Source organism: Micromesistius poutassou (assembly GCF_964030765.1).
Source record: "Micromesistius poutassou genome assembly, contig: SUPER_1_unloc_1, whole genome shotgun sequence".
Lineage (NCBI taxonomy): Eukaryota > Metazoa > Chordata > Actinopteri > Gadiformes > Gadidae > Micromesistius > Micromesistius poutassou.
Window position 1 is genome coordinate 1,216,460 of NW_028180643.1, and position 15,078 is coordinate 1,231,537.

Consider the following 15,078-nt stretch of genomic DNA (forward strand, 5'->3'; position numbering starts at 1 on the left):
TAATACTCTCACTTAGCCATATCCAGTAGCACCAAGCATAGTTTAGAGGTAATTTCCCCTCCTAATCGCCTGAGGGCAGCACTGAACACAATTGATAAAGTTATAAAACATTTACACTAGGGGCAGCAACGGACACACACAGGAAGTGAGAAAACCCAAAGAAGAACACCTGGGATACATAAACTCAGACTCCGCCTTTGGAAGAGAGAATCTCTCAGCAGCGTATCCTGGATGCTAAGCTCTGAGACGCTCCGCGCGTGTTATTTACCATTCCTCTCCTTTTGTTTCATAGACGATAGACAATAGACCAAAAACCTTAACCAAATAAAGTGAGTTAAAAGCGATCCTGTCTCGGCGGCCTTTCCTGGACCAAAATCCACAACAGTCCCAAAACATAAAAACAGTACACAGTGTCAGAACAACAACAACATAGTATTATAAAAAACGTAATGCAGACAACAACACACAACTTTAACGAAATAAAACATTGACATTTTGACAACACTTCCATTGACAGGGGGACCAAAAGAGTTTCTGAGAGATAAAGTGCAAAAGTGCCAAGGTGACAAGTGCTAAAGTGCAGGAGTGCATCATGGGTACCAAGTTGTATTGCACGGTGCCCTAAAGTGCACATCGGTTCAGAGTGCCAGATTGTATTGCACTATGCCCGTACACACAGTTGCACAAGCAGGAGTGTGTAGATACTGCAAGAGATGTGATACATAATTGTGATTATGTAAATACTACTAGAACCAAAAAAAAAAAAAAAGACGTATACTGAAATGTCAGTATTTCAGACATGGGTGCAAGTTTGGTGGGACAGTAACCATGCTTTAAGCTGTTTTTTGAATGCATTAAACGTGGGGCTGTCTCTAATTGGGGTTGGTAGACTGTTCCAACAAGTACCGCCCTTCACAGTTAAGGAATTTTGGCCTATTTGGCTTCGTCTAAATGGCACCTCGCAGTCCCCTCTGGAGGCAGATCTGGTGCTGAGTGTGTTATCTCTCCGTCTAAAGTATTCCCTCAACGGGGGGGGGGGGGGGGCAGTCCGTTGAGGGTTTTATAGATAAGACAGCTATTCTTAAAACTCCTAAGGTTTTCAAAGCTCAGAAAATTGTGCCTTTCAAAAATTGGACAGTAATGAGAGGAAAGAGATTTTTTGGCGAATACCTTAACAGCTCTTTTATACAACTGTTCAATTGGTTTCAGTGTGGTGACACCAGCAAACGACCATATTACAAAACAATATTCAATGTGAGATAAAATCATACAATGAAGATAAGATTTAGCTGCTTCAGACGAGATGAAGGGCCTGATTTGTTTAAAATTCTGCAGGCTGAATCGTATTGTATTCGCCACTTTTTTGATGTGTTTTTTGAATGTAAGATTTGCATCTAGCGTGATACCAAGGTACTTGAACTGCTCCACTAGTTCAAGTTCTACTCCTCCAATGTATACTTTGGATCTGCTCTGGTTCACTGGTCGTTTTGTGAAATTCATACACACAGTTTTAGTTGTATTGAGCAGGAGGCAGTTATTATTCAGCCAGTCTTGGACCCTGGCCAGGGCACTGTTGAGCTTATTGGAGGTGATGTCAGAGTTTGAGCCATGGGTGAAAATAACTGCATCGCCTGCATACATCTGGATGTTGATGTCTGGACACGTATCTGGGAGGTCATTTATGTACAACGAGAACAACAATGGTGCAAGGATCGAACCCTGGGGGACCCCAACAGCAGATGAGCGGAAAGGCGATTTGACCCCGTTGACAGCTACACATTGTGTTCTATTCGCTAGGTATGATCCAAACCATTGCATTGTGCTATGAGAAAAATTAAAAAATGTGAGCTTGTTTAAGAGTACTTGATGGTCAACGGTGTCGAATGCCTTTTTAAGGTCAAGAAACACCGCACTGACACATGATGTTTTGTCCAGTAAACACTTGATTTTTTCAATGAACATACAGTTGGCTGACTCGGTGGAATGGTGTGCCCTGAAGCCAAACTGCATTGGGTGCAGTGAAGTGGGACCCTCATCTAAATGCCTGATCAGTTGATTCGCAACCCATTTTTCAGCTATCTTAGAAATCACCGGAAGTATACTGATGGGTCTGTAATTAGCTTCCAGTGATTTAGAGCCAGATTTGAAGACGGGAGTCACCGAAGCCACCTTCCAGGCTAACGGAACTTTGTTTTGGCTAATGGATAGGTTAACCAGATGCATAATGGGTTTACACAGATCATGAGAATGAGACTTTACAAAATTTGTGTCAATACCATATGCATCTTTTGTTTTGGAGCATTTGAGTGCTCCAATTAGCTTTTTGACCTCCGTCTCTGTTATCTTGGCTAGCTGAAAGATGGGCTGTTCGTTGCTGATCGGGCGAGGTACAATAGCTGATGGTGTAAATATTCTTGTTATTTCAAGCACACTGTCTATAAAATAGTTGTTAAAAGAATTTGCAATTTTTGCAGGATCATTCACCAAGACATTATCAATAATCAGTTCAGAGGTGTTTGATTCGTGTTTGCTTTCCTTGCCTAGCAGCTTATTTAAGGTTTGCCACACCTTTTTCCCGTTGCCCTTGGCACCCTCGATTACAGAAATGAAAAAATTTGCTTTGGCCCTTCTCAGCGACTGGACTACTTTGTTACGTATATGTGTGAAATTATGCCTGTCAGTAGACAGGCCAGACTTCAAGTATTTCTTAAGTAGTGAGTCTCTAGACTTTAACAGATCCCTACAGTTTTGGTCGAGCCATGGCGGGGAGTTACGTGTCCTGGCTCTACTTTTCCCTCTTCTAGAGAGCGGGGACATCACATTTTTAATTTTATTCAAGAAGGAATCACAGCTAGTTTCAATATTATCTGATGTAAGGATTTCCTCCCAGTCGATATTTTTTATGCCCTCACTGAGGTTTTGTAGTTGATTCCTTGGTATTACATTGATACTACAAGGTGGCTGGGCTTTAGGCGGTCTGGCAAACCTTGATTTGTTGAGCTTTCTGGACATAAAAATACAATTATGGTCAGAGATACCCGTCAGAAAGTTATATGTCTTCGTTATTCTATCGGGTTTGTTTGTAAATAAAAGATCAATTCTTGTCTGCGATTTATTTGTCAGTCTAGTTGGTTGCTCTATCAGTTGTTTTAGATTGTAATATTCAGTGTTTAATTTCAGATTTTTTCTACCTTGTTTGTTATCCCAGTTTACGTTAAAGTCTCCTAGGATAATTAACTCTTTATTTGGTCCGACGGAGTTCAACATGATTTTCAATTGATCGTAAAATTCTAAACTGGCAGATGGGTGGCGATATAAGCACATAAAAACAAATGACATTTCCGTAGATAGCAACACTTCTATTCCAACACAGTCAAATTTGACAGCTTCTGGTAATTCGAGGAGTTTACATTTTAATTTGGATTTTACGTAAAGTAACACTCCTCCACCTTTACCTATTTCCCTATCCTTTCTAAATACTTGATACCCAGGCAACATTACCAGTGCTTCAGCAGATGATGGTTTCAGCCAGGTTTCAGAGAGACCCAGGATGTCAATATTTGAGTCACAGAGAAGGTGTTCTACTTGTTCACGTTTATTGCCAAGGCTTCTAATGTTCAAGTGTCCACAGAAAAGTCCCTTTGGTTTGCGAAGAGGATCCCAGACTATTCTGGACTGATTGAGGGTGGAGAACAGTTTGTGTCTACGATGCCTTTTTGTGACTGGGTTTCTGATTTGTGACTTCCGGTTCTTTTGAGAATGAATGTAAAGTATAAGAGTATTGATGATGTATCATGTCTGTTTAATAATGAATCATGTTGCTAATTGTTGTAACTGCTGGTTATGATGATGATAGATACAGATGCTATTTATTTTTCTATTTATATTTGCTAAATCATGACTTTGAGAATATAACATTAGTGCAATGAGTACTTTGTTGACCAGGATCTTATAGATGGCGAGCTAAAGGAGCCACGGACTGATAGATTGTCGAATGAGTCGCATCCCTCCTGCCAGGCTGGTAGGGGGCTCTTTGTAGCCCAGTAAAAGACTCTCACCCACTCGCTCAGCCCCTGCCCAACACACGCACACACATCCTTCCCCTACACACTTACCCACTCATTTCCCCTGGACTCAATTCCCCAACCCAGACGTGGGTTTACATAAACTGTGGGGGGGCAGCTGGGATCATCTTTTTGGTGTTCATAATGAACCAAGCGTATGGGTTTTTGCTTATTTCTGACTCTGACTTTGTTATCTGTTGATGAATCTGAATCGTGAATATCTGAATGTGCATATATGCAAATGATTGAAAAAAGTTAACTTACCGTAATTCTTTAATTGTCTGCCTTTAGCAGATCGGCCGGTTCACTGTATATAATATCACTTTATTGTTGTGGGTTTTTCATTGCACTTTTTGCTATATAAAAATACATGGTATCATTCAACCAGCAACCTCAGTCTCTGTCTGCTCCCTCCTTTGGGTCGTACCTTAGCCTTCTGATCACTAGCCTATTGTTGTATTTTATTGTTACACATTAGCTTCAGTGTTAAATTTGTGTGACATAGGTGCTACAATAACTTACTACACGCTTACTATCACAAACTCAAACGCGGGAAAATATAACGGCACCGGGACGCACCCTCGCTACAGGTCCACGGCACGCTCGTCTCCGGTGCGCGTCGCGGCAGCAGCGGCAGCCGGGGAGGCGGTGGGGGCGGCGTTGACGGCAGACGGCTGGTACGCGTCCGCCTACTGCCGTACCAAGGCGGGCAGCTCGGAGGAGTGTCATCGCTCACCCAAGTTGTTTCTATTATCATTGCTACATTGTCTCCAGCATATGGCGCGATTATGGACAGTATATTTTATTAAACACTCAGCTTCTGTTTAGCAACTTCAACTTTGAGAATAGATTAACGGTGATATTTTTTTTATCGGCTGATAAGAGTCTCGCGTTAACGCAGCACGTTAATGCCGATAACGGCCCACCACTAATATAGATATATTCATATATATATATATATAATGTTGTATATGTGTATATATATACACGTACATTTATGAATATATATATATATATATATATACACCTCAACAACAACGTTATAAATACATCAACAACAAACATCTCTCCTTGGATCCAGATCTTACCAAAGACAAGCAGCTCAGCGGTGTGATTGGCCGTGCCAGCGCTGTTGCTCGCCATGCAGAAGACCGTGTTCACGCCAGACCTCACCCCTCTGACGAAGAGGAACCCCCTCTCCACCCAGGCCTCAGATTAGTCGTCTGTGCCGTTCCTCTCCAGGGGCCTGCCGTTGTGGAGCCACTCGACGGTGGGCTCCGGCGTGCCACTGGTATTGTAGGTGAAGCGGGCCACTTGGCCCACGGGCAACCGCTGGGTAGAGGAGTTGAACTCTGTGATGCTGGGGGCCTCCTCCTCCGTGGGCATCACTGAACCAGAAGAAACCAGGATGAGATGAGTGAACGTTTACAACATGTATCTAGAGATGCACCATCAGACACTCCCTTTACTCTCTCCTAATACCTTTCCACTAGAGGGCGACCCAGAAGATTCTGACCCAATTTTCTCACCTGCCTTTTCCTATATGATTGAATATCACAGCAGTATCTACAAAGAGTTCCCAGGGAGGGGAAGACACAGCTCAGAGATAAACGAGTCGGGGCGGAGCTTGTGGAGGAGCAGGGCAGACGATTGACATAAGCGACCTAGGAGGGCGCCTAGGGCTGCAAATGTGTTGGGGGCGCCCTCTAGTGGCGCCCTTAATTCATTTAATTTAATTTAACAAGCGAAATAAAACATGTTTATTAAACATGATCATCCTAGGGCGCCCCCTCAGCCACGCGTTTACTTATTACATTTAATTGATGATTTTTGTAAATAATTTTTCAATAAGTGTGTGTGTGGGGGGCTGATGAACTCAGGCAATATTTGCAGAGCCCAGCACCTGCAGGAGAAAGGACAACTGATCCTTCATGTCACCTCTCTCTGAACTGAGTCAAATTGTAATTCTCTGAATAGAAATGCCAGATACAACTGTTCAATTATAATTTGAGATAGGCAAAGAACTTCTCTCTTTTAATTTTGTAGTGGTACGTACAGTATCCATAATAGCACTTTTGTTTGTAGTTTGAGTGTATAGTTTGTAGTTTGAGTGTATAGAAATTAGCTCTAAAACCGAATGACATCGTCTTTAAACATCACAGGACCCACAGCCAACCAAACACAAAGTCCATCCCCCTGAAAGAAAACATGAATTTACAATTAGTATTCATACTAATTATTATCATTATCATTTAATTATAATAAAGCATTATTGTTTTTATTATTATTATTATTGTAACTATTATTATGAATAATAATAATAATAATAATAATATTTTTACTTCTATTATTATTTTAATTGTATTCAGGATGATATGATTTAGACTCACTGAACAGCAGGGCGATTAGGAGAATACTCAGCAGTTCGAAGATCAGAAAGACAATGTTGCTGACATTGTTGGACTTCAGAGCTGTTCAGGAATAGGACACACACACACACACACACACACAGATATATATTCATACTAAGTGAGTGATGACTGGTACTGTGGCTTTCGTGTTGAGTTTAGAACACACTTAAGCACAACAAGTACATATCTCTTGCATTCTTGTTATTATTCCCTGATTATTTATATTAGCACACATACAAGCCTCCACCATCATCCCCGTCCCCAAAAAACCAAGGACCACAGGACTCAATGACTACAGACTCGTCGCCCTGACCTCTGTGGTCATGAAGTCATTTGAGCGCCTTGTGCTGCCCCACCTGAAAGCCATAACCGACCCACTCCTGGACCCCCTGCAGTTCGCCTACAGAGCCAACAGGTCTGTAGACGATGCAGTCAACATGGCTCTGCACCACATCCTCCAGCATCTGGACTCCCCAGGATCATACGCCAGGATCCTGTTTGTGGATTTCAGCTCTGCTTTCAACACCATCATTCCGGCTCTGCTACAGGTCAAGCTCTCCCAGCTCAACGTGCCTGACTCCACCTGCAGGTGGATCACAGACTTCCTGTCCGACAGAAAGCAGCGTGTGAAGCTGGGAAGCCATGTCTCAGATCCCCAGACCATCAGCACCGGATCCCCCCAAGGCTGCGTTCTTTCTCCCCTACTCTTCTCCCTGTACTCCAACAGCTGCACCTCCAGTCATCAGTCCGTCAAGCTCCTGAAGTTTGCGGACGACATCACGCTCATCGGGTTCATCTCAGATGGGGACGAGTCCGCCTATAGGTGGGAGATTGACCATCTGGTGACCTGGTGCAGCCAGAACAACCTGGAGCTTAACTCTCTAAAGACAGTGGAGATAGTGGTTGACTTCAGGAAGAACCCAGCCCCACCCTCCCCTGTCATCCTGTTTGGCTCCCCAGTCGACTCTGTGGAGTCCTACCGCTTCCTGGGTACCATCATCACCCAAGAACTTAAATGGGATCTGAACATCAGATCCCTGATCAAAAAAGCCCACCAGAGGATGTACTTCCTGCGGCAAGAAATAAAGAAATTCCACCTGCCAGAGACGATGATGGTGCACTTCTACACAGCCATCATCGAGTCAATCCTCACCTCCTCCATCACCATCTGGTACGCTGCCGCCACTGTCAAGGACAGGAGTGGTCTGCAGCGTATCATTCGTACTGCCGAGAAGGTCATCGGCTGCAACCTCCCATCCCTCCAGAACCTGTACGACTCCAGGTCCCTGAGGCGTGCTGGGAAGATTGTGGCTGACCCATGGGGCTCCATGAACACCGAAGGGGAGAACGGTGTACTGGAACAGGCCCCCCGGGGTCGCGAACGCCATCTTCTCCCTGGAGGTCCGGGTCAATGGCACCTGCCAATACCCCTTGGTCAGGTCCAGGGTGGTGAGATATCGGGCTGGTCCAAGTCTCTCGATCAGCTCATCTACCAGGGGCATAGGGTAGGCGTCGAAGTCGGACACCTCGTTCAGCCTTCGGAAGTCGTTGCAGAACCGGTAACTCCCATCAGGCTTTGGCACGAGGACGACCGGACTGGACCAGGCACTGCGGGACTCCTCGATGACGTGGAGCTGCAGCATCCAGGCTACCTCCTCCTGGATCGCCACCCGTCTGGCCTCCGGGACTCTGTAGGGAGGAACTCTCACCTTCACTCCTGGTGCCGTCCGGATGTCATGCTGGATTACCGAGGTCCGACCCGGAAGCTCGGAGAACACGTCCTGGTGTTGCAGGACCAAGTCGTCGAGGTCTTGCTTCTGGGCCGGGCTGAGGTCCACTCCTACCGGGACCACCGGGATTCCGCGTCGGGCCGCCAACCCCAGGGGTGCCGGATTGGGCAGATCCACTCCCCCCTTCCACTGCTTCAAGATGTTCACATGATACAGTTGGGTAGGCTTACGTCTCCCGGGCTGGCGTACCCGGTAATTTACCTCTCCCACTCGCTCGACCACCTCGTATGGCCCCTGCCATTTGGCCAAGAACTTGCACTCCACCGTGGGGACCAGGACCAGCACCAGATCTCCGGGCCGGAAGACGCGCAGCTGGGCTCCCTGGTTGTAGATCCTCGCCTGGGCCTGCTGTGCTCGCCTGAGGTGGTCCCGAACGATGGGCCAGACCTGGGCCATACGGTCCCTCACCTGCTCTACATGGTCCAGCGTGGTGCGGTGGGGTGACGGCTGGCTAGAGAAACCCGTAGAGGCCTGGGGCACCTCCCGCACCACGAACAGGACATGGGGCAGCAGCTGGTCCCAGTTTTTCCCATCTGTGTCCATGGCCTTCTTCAGCATTTGTTTCAATGTTTTGTTAAACCGTTCCACCAGGCCGTCCGTCTGGGGGTGGTACACCGACGTCCGGAGCTGTTTGACCTGGAGAAGTCTAAGCAGTTCTTTCATGACAGGAGACATAAAACAGGAGCCCTGGTCCGTTAGTACTTCCCGTGCTATCCCCACCCGGCTAAACAGAAGCATGAGTTCCTTCGCTACCACCTTAGCGGTAGTGCTTCAGGGTACCGGGTAGCGTAGTCTACCAGCACCAGGATATATCGGTGTCCCCTGCTGGTCTTGGGAAGGGGCCCCACAATGTCCAGGGCTATCCGATCGAACGGAGTCTCTATGATGGGCATGGGTATGAGTGGGTTTCTAGCCGTGGAGCGAAGAGCTACCCGCTGACACTCAGGGCACGTCTGGTAATAGCGTTCTACGTCCCTTTTCACCCCCGGCCAGTAGAACCTCGCTAAGACCCGATCCCGGGTTTTGTCCATGCCCAGATGCGCTCCCAGGAGGTGTGTGTGGGCCATAAATAGCACCTTGCTAACATATGTCCGTGGGACCACTAATTGTTCCGTCACCCGTCCTTTTCCACCACCCGGTATAGCAGGGCCCCCCTGGTGCTAAAGTGTGGGTGTGTAAGGCAACTCACCGAATCCCGGGTCTGTTCGTCATGGGCGAGAACATGGCTCCAGGCATGTTTTAGGGCGTCGTCCTGCAGCTGGGCGCTAGCGAACTGCCCCGGCCGAGTAGTTCTTTCCCCCCCTGCCGGTAAAAAGTCGGAGAACTCGGTGAGAGGGGAACTCTCGGACTCCTCGGGTGGGTCGTTCGGCTCTGGCGCAGTCAGGGTATCCGAGGTGTCGGGTCCGAGCCGCTGCGATCCGGATCGGGTAGATCCCCCTTCCGGGTGGGGCAGAGATCCCGGTGGTGAGGGTCCGTCCCCTTCTGGCCCTTGGTCCTCTGCCGACGATTCCTCCTGGGTCGCCGGAACCCGGGTGGCCCCGTACGCTGGCCGCACCGTCCTCCCCACTCGGCGAGACGGCTCTCTCCTTACCCGGTTTTCCCGCTCCGGATTCCAGAGTCTGTGAAAAATCTGGCAATCCCTCCCGATAAGGTGGGGTACAATCCCCGCCCGGGCTGTGAACACCCCGTAGGGGGTCCGGATGACCACATGGCAAGTCCCATAGGTCCGGGTGTCCCCGTGTACACAGGCCACCTCCATTGGTTCTTCCCCCCTTCCCGCCCGCCAGTTCAGGACGAAGAAGGGTCACCACACTACCAGTGTCTAGGAGGGCCTGCGTGTCCTGGGTCATGACCCGTGCTGGGATTGTCGGGGTCCCAGATACCCCCTGTGCCCAACAGGTGGCCAACATGCAGGGTCAGTGCGTACCCTCGTCCGCGTAGGCCGACGGCATCGACACGTCCCGGTCTCCGGGGCAGTATCAGGCCAAATGCCCGGTCTGACCGCAGGTGTAGAACCGTCTCCCTTCGCGACCCTCCCGGGACACGATCGGCGGCTCCGGTGGGGGTGTCTATGGCGATGTCAGGGGTCCCCTCCGGTCTCGTCGGGTCTCGGTAGGCCGAAGGCTGGTCCGGGGACTGGCGCTGAGCTACTGGGCTACCTGCCAGTTCTCCAGCTGATGGATCAGATCGTCTACCGTGTCGGGGTGATGGTGGGCCAGGATCCTCCGGGCGTCGGGCGGAAGCTGGCGAATGGTATTGTCTATGAGGACCCTATCCACCGTGCTGGGTCCCTCGCCCGTCGCCAGCCACCTCCTCACTAGACGGCCATGCTGGGCGATCTGGGTCCGCACCGCACCCCGGATGTCGAACCGCCAGTCGTGAAAGCGTTGGGCTCGGGCCGCGAGGTTGTGCCCGTAGTAGGCCAGTATCGCCTGCTTGAGCACGGGATACTGGCTGGCGTCCTCGGTCGGGACGTCCTGGCTCGCCTGTTGTGCGGGTCCGGTGAGGAAGGGCGAGAGGATGTGGGCCCACTGCTCCTCCGGCCAGCTCTCCCTCCGGGCGGTCCTCTCGGACACCTCCGGGTAAGCCTCTACGTCGTCCTCAGGGCCGAGCTTGGTAAGCCGACTGGTCGGGGCGGCTGTCGGCGCGTCGCGGACGGCGTGCTGGGTGAGACGGAGCACCGCTTCGCGGAGCAGGGCGAGACTTTCTGCCGTCTCCCGCTGCATAGCGGCAGCCTGTGCCTGGAGCTGCTGCTGTCGCTGGGCGACTGAGGCAGCGGCGGTGCCGTCGGGGTTCTGCATGCTGGGCGGGTGGGTACTTTACCGTGAGTGGTAGTGGTGTCGAGTTGCCCGCATTCTCCACCATATGTGGTGACCCGGTTCACAAATGTCTATAACACTCACGGCCAACACCACACCACAGATCCAGGTTAAGCCGAAGTCTGCGTTTATTCGGAATAACACTGGTGAACAAGGAAAATATACTATTGACTATGGCGTCCGTGAGACTCGTGTCGGGCGGTATATCGGCAGTCTTGCTCTCTGCTTGTCCTTCTTGTTCCCCCTTGAGTGAGTCCTCGGTCGCCTTTTAAGCTGTCTCCTTCTCCCTCCAGCCAGGTGCGCTTCATCAAGGTGATTGCGGTGAGTGACGTCGTGCTCTCTGCCAAAGACTAGTGCGTGTCGGTGGTATACGCCGTCCACCACTACCCCACGGTTCCCCCTGGTGGGGAGCGGGTTGTCACAAAATACAGGAAGAAAATAACCCTGCCTGTCATAGGAACACAACCCATTTTAAATGATAACATCACACACACAAACTCTGTTTCCACCTCAAAACCTTTTTATAACATGTAATGCTATAGTATCTCAAATCAACCCTTGCAGTCATGTAGAAAGGTTGAAAGGATCCATTTCAATGTCATCACGTAAAGGTAAAAACTAAATGATTATTTTTAAATCCCATTACATGAGTCATTGTACATTTGTAGGCTTTAAAATTAAAAACTGTCTCTGACATAGCTTACATAATGTGTGTGTGTGTGTGTGTTCTTGGCTCCTTTCTGAATAGCTGCCTGTAAAGGGTGCAGCAGGATCAGGAAGGAAGAAAAGAATCCAACCCAACCAGATGACTCACACAGTAAATATGCTGTTGGGTATCGAACTCAATTACAACAACAAGTAAGAATTCAGTTTACCTAATTCACTATTAAATGATGATGTTTTTACTGTAATGTATCATGGCAACAGTCTTTATATTTACTCTTTAATGGCAGCCTTTTATGGGAATACTGTGTGTTTCAAAAAATTGGCCTCTTATATCACTTTAATTGTGTGCGTGTGTGTGTGCGTGCCACCTTTTCTTGGCAGCTTTCTAAATACCTGCGTGTAAAGGGTGTGACAAGATAAGAAGGAAGAAAGACAAGAATCCAACCCAACAAGATGACTCATTGACGAGAAATGAAGGAAGACAATGAACCTGTCTATTAGAGAATCACACGCCAGTACAAACATGCCTACCCTTACTGTTAGTATTCTGAGGACACTGTACTCAGTACTCTGCTCTTCTGAAAAGAAAAATATTCCATGAAGCAAATCAAGTGTTCATATAAACAAGAGGCTAAACTGTCTTTAGAGGATGGAGGAGGATTCTACATGGAGGAGATCAGCAGAAACAGAATAGAGGACGCATATTTACTTCATGTGTTTCTATGTTTATCAGTCTCTTTATTGATAACATGATATCTATGTTATCAATAAAGGGTTCTGCTATAAAGATGGAGCTGCATCAGTGACTTGGGTTAGGTTAGGCTGGTTTTACCCGCCAACGATCTGAACATAAACCATAAAAGTGGCATTGCGTTCACACTTTTCATTCCGCATTTAGACAAGCGTCTTTGTGTGACGTCAACGTCTAACCCTTTAGACGGAAACGCAGAGGTGGACCGTTTCTAAGATTTCCACTCTGGAGGGTGGGAAAATTTTTTTGTGTTTTTAAGCCCTGAAACTAGCCTGGTGCTACCAGACCATCGTACTTCATTTCATTTGTACAGAAGGTCTGGAACTGCTGTAATTGGCAAACGTTCACTCACTTGGAGGCTGGTGTCTGTTGAAGTTTAAAACTATTGGATCTGCCCAGTGCCACTCTGGATCTGCCATAACCAATCGCAATAGCGTTTGGTCGTGACGTATGTCATACGCCGGGACCGGCCGAAAACTACGTTGAGCGCATGCGCAGGCTGTGTACACAAACAAAACAAGATGAAGCGTGAAGATGTCTGTCAACGATAGCTGCAGGTTTTGTTCATCTAATTTTAGAGTTCAAGGAACAATTACAAATTCTACATTAATATTCTATAGTAAGGACAGAGATAATGTTTGCAGTCAACTGTCGAGGCTGGGTCTTGTCATTGACAATACGTCGCTACTTCGACGTCATCGTTCTCAGCCACTTCCTCTGTTCGCTGATTGGTCATACAGAAATTTGTTCGGGCAAAATCCCACTAACAAGCCCCAGCCCCAGACTGACTACTGAAGGGAAAATGAAATTTGGGCGGAAGTAGGTGGGCGGGCGGAGCCAGGCTACCCTGAAACAGCAGTTGCCGTCTAAACGAAAGGCGCATCTGATAAAATATTTTGTCGGTTTCACCCGGGAGCGTGAAGCCAGCCTTCGTGTCTCTACGTGCTGTTTGACCTGTCAAGTGTCTCTTTGTTTTCCTCTGTCTGAGTTCATATTTTAATAAAGTTATTATTCTTCATCACTGCCTGGAGTCATGGAACAGCAGCCAATAGGAGGTTAGTCTGAGAGGAGTAACTTATTCATCATATCAATAGGAAGAATTCTATTTTTCAGTAAACACGTACGGTTAAAAGCGTTCCTTAATGCCATGTACATGTTGAACTGAAGTATCAAACAAAATACTGATGTAGGCCTACATGCGTAGTCAAAAAAAAAGAGGTAAAAACAAAATGATTATTTTTAAACATGAGTCGTTGTACATTTGTAGGCTTTAAAATTAAAAACTGTCTCTGACATAGCTTACATAATGTGTGTGTGTGTGTGTGTGTGTGTGCGTGGCTGCCTGTAAAGGGTGCAGCAGGATCAGGAAGGAAGAAAAGAATCCAACCCAACCAGATGACTCACACGGTAAATATGCTGTTGGGTATCGACCTCAATTACAATAACAAGTAAGAATTCAGTTGACCTAATTCACTATTTAAATGATGATGTTTTCACTGTAACGTATCATGGCAACAGTATTTATATTTACTCTTTTTTTACTCCTTTTATGGGAATACTGTGTTTTTAAAAAACGCCTCTATATCACTCTAATCACTCTAATTGTGTGTGTGTGTGTGTGTGTGTGTGTGTGTGTGTGTGTGTGTGTGTGTGTGTGTGTGTGTGTGTGTGTGTGTGTGTGTGTGTGTGTGTGTGTGTGTGTGTGTGTGTGTGTGTGTGTGTACCTTGGCCCTTTTCTGAATACCTGGGTGTAACAAGATGAGCCCAACCCAAGTTACTCTTCTTCATTCCTGAGTGGAGTCATGGAGCAGCAGCCAATAGGAGGCCAGTCTGAGAGGAGTTGGTTGGTTTGGTTCACATCATTTCCTTATAAAGAGTCGGACGGTTTGGTGAGGCTCACTTCATTACAGCGGGGAGAAGACTCAGGTACTGTACTCCACTCTGATCCGTGATTTAACATAAATATATATAACTTATTTATCATATCAATAGGAAGAGTACTATTTGTCTGTAATCACCTATGGTTAAAAGTGTTACTAGATCTTACGTACATGTTTGAACTGTAGCATACTTGACACCTCTCACTGTGTCTCTGTCTTTGTGTCTGAGCTTCTAGACATAGCTCTCTTCATATTTGAACAAAGTCTTCATCACTGGGTAACCAACCTCATGTGTGACAAAGAGTGTGTTAGTGTGGGACAATGAGGGACACGTTACCAATGCGGAGAGGTAGTCTACAAACGTGTCTTTCTACCTTAAGAAATAGACGTTCTCACATGTCTCTTCACATCGTACCCAGCGTGGGACTTTGAAATCAAGTAACTCTCTGAGAAGCCAACACAGTCTCACCCCTATTCATCAGATATTGACGATTTCCCACGTACCCTCTTCGTCGTTTAACGACGTCTAGGGGGTACTCTTCACTCTTTGATCAGGCAAAGCGTGACACGTACACGCTTTGCGAGGTGGACCAACGTATCTATTTCACGCTTTGGCGTGATACCGTGTGTGTGTGTGTGGGTGTGGGTGTGTCCAACCCCCCCTCCCCGTCAACAACCCCTTGCATCAAAATCCGAC